General features: G+C 45.1%; 1 protein-coding gene across 1 annotated transcript in view; it reads right to left on the bottom strand.

Annotated features, from left to right (window-relative positions):
- LOC108753363 (3-phosphoinositide-dependent protein kinase 1) overlaps nt 1–7,589 on the bottom strand; it is a 15,761-nt gene extending 8,172 nt beyond the window's left edge. Inside the window, exon 1 of the mRNA XM_018494887.1 lies at nt 7,453–7,589. The gene's annotated coding sequence lies outside the window, so the exon portion shown is untranslated. The remainder of the gene's footprint in view (nt 1–7,452) is intronic.
- Between the last annotated feature and the right edge of the window lie 6 nt (nt 7,590–7,595).

The raw sequence follows: 7,595 nt of genomic DNA on the forward strand, positions 1-7,595 counted from the left end.
AAATGAGCGGACGATAAAAGCGGGCCGGCGGCGAAAAGCCGCAGGTACAGTAAATAGCGGCGAGATAGGAGCGATAAATACGCAACGCCCCAATTTCGTGCCACCCGTCCCGTCTCGTCGTCCATCGATCACACTTTTACCGAAGGAAGAAGGGGGATGACGAGCGAGCGAGAGAGAGAGAGAGAGAGAGAGAGAGAGCGGGGAGCACGTTACACTCTGGGATACTCGCTGTACTCAATAGAGAATTAAGATCGATTCAAATCTTTTATCCTTTTCTAATTTTTGAAACTAGAAAAAGATGAACAGTAAGTTGAATCGAGATTGAAGTTAATATATACTAGAAACGGGCACAGGACCACCCTGTTAGTTCAAGAGCGATCTATATACTTCACGATCATTCCGATCCTTCCTCCGCAATCTAGAGAGGGAGAACGAAGGGAGTACCGAAGTAGGAGAATTGCCAGCTGACCCAGACCGATCACCGAGCCGGGGGGTACACAGGGCGATCTATCGTCTTCGCGGAGGGCGAAAACGCGTCGTTCGCTCCACAGCGCGGTGGGCCCTTTCCTTTCCTCTCTTTATCTACCTTTTCTCGTTCTTCTTCCCAGGCCGGTTACGAGACGGGCCCCACGGCGTCAACCATCCGTGTCAGGCCGTCGACCTCGTCCAAGAACGTTCGCCCGAGAATCACCGGTCCTACTCGAGGCTATCTTTCTTACTCTCTCCCTCTCCCTCTCTCTCTCTCTCTCTCTCTCGCACGTCCGTCACCTCGGACTCACCTTGCCCCGCTAGTTTATTTATTTGCTTATCTATTCCCCGCGCTGCCTCTGCCTTCCACGTACCGACGACGGAGGTATAACCACCGACACCAGATACCGAACATTTCGCAAACGCAAGACTCCTCGATCCTCAGATATCGAGACAAGGTGGGGAATCTTGCAGAATTAATCGATACGTGGGCAAGTTCGTCGTTGAATGACCTGGGAAAGATTTGCTTAGATCGCAGATAGCGATATTCGCGCGGGGAAGGACAGAGGATTTCGTTGAAATATTTGAAAAGCAATCGGTGGTATTTGAATTTCGGTCGTGAAGTCCCCGAGGAGAGACGTGGCCGGCCTACGGTCCCACAAAAATTGGTGACCGCTATTTATAGAATAAATTTATAGAATGAATCGCGAGAAGAACGTTGGTGAAGGATTTAGAATCTGGTATCTAAACTCTGAGATTTTATAATTGAAAAAATTGAGCTCTTTTATCGTAAGAATATTTCAGCGATATTAAAAATAGGAAAAATGTTACGTTAAAATAATAATTTGAAGAATACGCGCGAAGAAGTTTTAGAATCTGGATCTCTAAAACAAGATAAAACACTGAGATTCTACAATATAATTGTAGAAATGGTGCTTTTTAATTGATAATTAATATGAGACTACTTTTCGTGCTATTATTGAAAATTGGGAGTGCCACAATGAAATAATAATTTTGAGAATACGAGTAGAACTCCTGAATCCACAAGTTTCGATAATCAGGTCGTTCATAAATGCGAAAGCAGCGCATGACGAAAATAATGTCCCATTTGAAAATAGCATCGTATCACATAGTACTACCGCCGCTGCTGCTGCTATTACTACTACCAAGACTACTACTATTCTACTATCGTCCGCCTCGTGAAATCTTCCGATGAAAAAAGTTAAGGACTATTCTCGGAGCGCGTCGATATGCGAATCTATTTCCGGCGATGGGAGTATAAAAGACGCGCGAGAAAGGAATAGCCAGAGGAAAAAAAAAAAGAACGCAAAAGAGAAAGAAGGAGAGAAAAGACCTCATAGTCACAAAATCGACCGCTTTCCGGTGCCTCTTCGTTATATACGTCGCACTCGCACGCGAGTATCCGCTATGCGTCCTTAGAGGCTTCGTCGCAGGACGGAATAAACTATCCCGCGCATATCTCCTCTGTCGCCTCCCCCCTTTCTCTCTCTCTCTCTCTCGCTCTCTCTCTCTCTCTCTGCTTTTCTTTCTCACTCGCTGAATCATCTTGTACACACCATCACTACCAGCGGCATTCCAACGGACATTCTAATTTTAGCCCCGCGCGCGTCTCCTCTCTCTTTCTCCCGCGTGCATTCTCTCGTCTTCTCTACTCCCTCTCTCTCTCTCTCGCTCCTCCATCTTATGGCGTTCCGCGTTCTCTCCCGGTACGCGGGTTTTACCCTTCCCTCCTTTCCCTTTCCCTTCGCGCGGATAGAGGACGAAGGGAGGCGAAGGAGAGGGCGACGCTCTCTCTATATACCCGCGCCGCCGCTGCCGCCGCCACCACCGCCGCCGTCGTCGTCGTCGTTGTCGTCGTCGTCTGCCTCCTTCCTTCTCTCCTCCCGCGTTTCTCGACCTCTCTGCGCTCCGTCTCTCTCTCACGTGCTCGCACGCCACTACTCTCGTTTTTGCCGCTCTCGCAGGTAAGGGACTACGCCTATTGGCGCAGGCGGCCAGCACTTTTGCCCGTGAATGAGATGTTTTGCATTCGCAGACGCTGAGAGAAACATGTCGCGAGCGAGCGCGGTTAAATTGGATCACGCGCCGCCGATGCCGACGAATAAAGGCGTTCGTTCGACAAGGAGAGACCGAGAACGAGTGGAATTGAATAGAATACGGTTTGTCGCCGCGACACACCGTTCTGGTACGGTATAAGCCATCGTCTCGTCGAAGGCTATAAGACGAAGGTAGACTAAACTTGAAAATAAACGTATCGGTAGAATAAAAAATAAATTGAATTATCATAGTAGAAAAGAATAAAAGTGTGTGTGTGTGTGTGTGTGCAAGAAATACATCTATTCTTGTATATATTCTTCATTCACAGGAGTTAATCGATTCTCGTTGATTAATCGAGAAAGCAAGAGAAAATATTTGTTAGACTGCGCGATAAGTATTTTAAGCGAAAGTACCAAGTGTAGCACGCGAGTGGTGATATAATAGATAATAAAGAGCGGAGAGAGAGCGCTGTTAAAGCCGTCAAGTAAAAATTGGCGATAAGTACAAAGTACAGATCAGCAATATCATCGTTCGTGGAAGGAACGCGATAATGCCGTGCAGCAACATTGTGTCAAGTGTTTGTATCGACCGTAGCCTTTTTTTTTTTTTGTATTTATAACTCAGTGGAGGGAGAGATTCCCTCCGCGAAACGTTATTTGCGAAAATAAAAAAGATTGGTCAAAGCTTTGCCGCTCAGGTAACGAAATCATTTGCCAATATACATTTCGTTCCATCGGTTCTTTCTTTAATTAAGGGCCTAGTGAGTGAAAAGGAAATATGTTTCTCAGTACGATGGGTGAATAGCACTAAAGCGTGAGAGACTGAATGCTAAGGGTAGGCGAGTCTCTGAGTCTACAGAGTCTCTCCGTTGCGTGGAAAAAGCCGTTTGTATGCTAGAAAAGATTTTTCGGGAGGGGTACGAGATTCTCGACAGGGCAACAGTCGACCTTAAACACATTTCGACTTTGTTGCGAGTCGATCCGCCTCGAGAGCAGACAATAGTTAGTCTCCGAGGGTGATCTTCCTGTCGGATCGTGGAATGCGCACGCACCGCACGGTGGTGCGCATTCCGATCGTATGGGGGAAAAGTCAAGAGGTGCGGCAATAACGTTTCTAGTACAAGTGTGTATCGTTATTGCCGTGAAGCGTGCATAAATAGCGCTAGACTAAATATCAGCATGTATTTAATTAATGGAACTGTGAAATAGTGCGACATGCGATGCCCGCTCGAACCGTAACAAAATAATACCATAAAACTAACAAACTGGGATACATCAATCGATCTTCTAATCTAAATGTGTGTGTGTGTGTGTGTGTGGGTGTGTGTGTGTGTGTGATCAACACGCCCTCCTTATCTTCACTGTTATATATTGTACTACGATACAAGGAGAAGAAATCGACACTGGAGCAGTATGTAATAAGAAATAAATACAGAGTAACATAACGACGTTGTCAAAAGCTAGTGGCGATAACGTGCGGTTCCGTTAGTTATGCGAGTATACCCTCAACTGTTTTTCAATTCGCATGCAACTCCCGAGGTGAAGGCTGGAGAGTTTCCCCGCGTTCCTTGCATCACGGCCAGGACAAAGTTTCGAGAATTATGCGCTGGCAACACACCGGGGGCCGGGTGGTTTAATCCTTAGGTGCCACGGGCACGCGTAGATCGTAATTTCGCCCATGTTGGTATTTGCGTTGCGATACATTAGCAGGAGCTATTATCCACCGTGACGCATTTCACGTAAGGTCTTATTTAGATTTCTCCTCGTCGAGACGAGGAATAATATTTAATTGCCGAATACGTTTCGTCAGTTTAACACACCACATCCAGTGGAGAAATCCTTTCTTAATTTCCTTTTTTTTTCCTCCTCTCTATTTTGTTATCTTTTTCCTCCTTTTTATTTGCGCCGCGAGACCGTCGAAGATAACGCATTTCGGGACGAAGATCGAGCTCCCGACGACGCGCGACGCTGCTTCGGTGATCTTTAAAGTGTTTGCTTTCACATGGTACATATCGTATAAACAACCGGTCGCGGACCAAACATGTTTTTCGATGTCGGGAGACATCGTCCGTGGACGCGCTTATACTGCGACATCCTCTCCTCGTATGCGGGCGTGACGGAATCTCGCTCGGTCATCCGCAGTTCACGTGTCACGATCGCCAACAACGACCTTACGGCCTTCATTAGTTTCCATAATCGCTCTCTCTCTCTCTCTCTCTCTCTTCCTCCTCCTCCTCCTTCCTTTTTTTTATTTTTATGTTTCGGCTGTAAGAGGATGTCGCCCAACTGATACTCGGTCGCGATACTCTGCTATCGGAATCGTCGAACGCACCGAAAACAAGGACTGTATACGAAAAGAACGATTTTGCTGGAGTATCTAATAAAAATTTTGCTAGATACAGATTTGAGAATAAATCTGTTGAATAATAAAAATACGAAGGACGCTCGAACTGCTCGCTAGAAATGTCAAAACTTCCTGCGGCATTGATCGTCATGCTTGAGATATGTAATTATTTTGACGTTTCGGAAAACTATTTTCAATTATTTTCAAATCTGCATCTAAATTGCTAGATACTTCATTAAAATCGGTTTTCCATGTATCTAAAAATTTAGCTAAATATATAAACTGAAAATAATTTTGTTCAGCCAGCAAAATAATTATGTGGAACACTTAAACGTTAATGACAATGCTGCAAAAAGTTACATTCTAGCAAGTTCCAGTTTAAGTGTCCTCTACATAATTGTTTTGAAGATCTGAACAAAATTATTTTTTAATTTATCTAGCTAAATTTTTTAATACTTGAACAAAACTGATCTTTCCTGCGTGGATGAGTTCGATGGCGAAGCTAGCAGCCGCGATCGATTATCGGTATCGGCAACTTAACTCGAATGCGTCCTGACAAATCTTTCTTTTTTCCCCTCCCGCCCCTTCCGATTTTTCAACAACGAATAATGTTTTGCCAGTCCGCGAATATTATCGCTCGTTCGTTCCTCGTTATTTGTTACAATACCGCGGTATACGTCCAGCTTACGTCACACGTTGTTTACGAGCGCTGCATCGGTTGGAGACCTAATTGACGGGCTTCTAAGTAATTTCACGGAATAACATAAATAACCGGGCGATAACGAACGAGACGAGATACCCGGTGACGATATCCGGCGAATTCGTTTAAAATTAACTGCGCGCAACGCGCGACCGTAAACAACCATCGAGCCGACGTCGAGATTACGCGCTTACGGTTTTTCAAACCGACGGCGACGACGACAACGGCGGTGGCGGGCGAATTTATTTAAATTTCAGCGAGTGTAAATTATTCATGCTGCGGGGCAGAATAATAACCTCTTCTTCTCTCTTCTCTCTCTCTCTCTCTCTTTCTCTCTTCGTCCCCCGTTATTTATTTCACCGCCCGTTCCCTCTTGTCCCGAAATGGACAAGTTTCGCTCTTCCTCGGATCTCGCATACTTCACGAGCCTCGCCATAATCCGTCGCGTAAACACCGCAGTGACGGTCTACATATTTATTTATCGATCGATCTACATATATATGTATATACGGGTGTATCCCCGTTCCGATTGTCGTGATAATTGACATTGTTCGCCAGCGTTGCGAAAGTGGACTTGGCGACGAAGCTGCCTCGAGAATCAGCGCGATAACTCGCTCTCGGCTGAGCGTTGTATATGTATCTACTTCCGATCGCATGTAAGATACCTCGAGTCTTCCCGCCAATCTTTCAGAAAGCAAAAAGCAAAAAGCAAACATCCAGAGTTCAATTGTGCATCACCTCACTCGGTAAAAAAAATCACACAAGTGTTAAGTACTATTATTAGGCGGAGCGAATTCATTAAGAGATTCACTCGATCAATGAAATCGTAAGATTTGTTTGCGCTGCTTGAAATCCCAGAAATTCTATGCTTAAAACGAGATAAATAAACACATAAATACGCTTGAGCGTTGCAAGGTGCAAGTGACATGTGAATGTTTCAGGAAATTCGTTCATTTTTGTAATCTCCATCAAGTTGTGACAATTACAAGAATGGAAATTGCAAAAGTACGCAACTTCACAAAATGTTTATCAATAAAATTATAAACGATTATTTAGTAGATTTGTGATTTTGCGATTTTCATAAAGTCGTACGATAATGCAAAAGCGAGCAAATTCTCTGGGTGTTTACCAATGAAACGATAAGTAATCTAATAAAAATTCGCAAATTTTTATGATTTTCATCAAGTCATGCAATAACACAAAAGCGAGCGAATTCTCTGGGTGTTTGCCAATGATGCGACGAATACCGTAGTAAAAATTCGCTCATTTTTCTGTTTTTCACCAAGTCGCGTGATACACAATCAAACGCTAGATCGTCTAGCACTTAGCTGAAACGTCGGCGTTACAAACAGCCTCGTCATCCTCGTCGCATGCCAACTTATCACGCGCGTTTCTCTCGCGCTATCTACACGGTCGAGCCAAGCCGGAGAGTGTCTCTTCCCTCCCGACAGATATCTACTCGCTCCAGGGGAAACGAGATGAAAATTCCAAAAGTGAGCAAACCCACCAAGTGTTGACCAATAACGTTAAAAACATTCTAGTGAATTTGCTCGCTTATCAATTTTTACCTCATTTTCAAGCTACACTATATCGATCCCCGGAGCGTCACAAGAAGCGAAGCGAATATCTATCGAAGGAGCACCCTGATTCTTCCATACGCGGTTCACCACACACACACCGTACTTCTGCTCAAGACACACTCGATTTCGCACTACCGCGCGCGATTCAGAGACTACACCCTGCCACTGCACGGCCGGGGATACGCGCGCGAAAATCTATCGCGCAGTCCCTTCGATCCGTAAGAGAGAAAGGAAGAAAAAAATCGAAGAGGGCGACTTGCGATATGCAAGATTCGCCCTCAAAGAGGAAGACGGATCTCTTACCTTGAATAATTTCTTAAGCCTCCGGTAGCCGCGAAGTAATCGCGACACGTACTGCTTGTTGGAATCCAGTTTGATTGATTGAAGCCACAGTTGCGGGAACGAAGTTGAAGGACCGAAACCGAAATGACGGGGGGGGGGGGGGG

This window comes from Trachymyrmex septentrionalis, unplaced genomic scaffold, assembly GCF_001594115.1.
Source record: "Trachymyrmex septentrionalis isolate Tsep2-gDNA-1 unplaced genomic scaffold, Tsep1.0 scaffold69, whole genome shotgun sequence".
Classification (NCBI taxonomy): Eukaryota; Metazoa; Arthropoda; class Insecta; order Hymenoptera; family Formicidae; genus Trachymyrmex; species Trachymyrmex septentrionalis.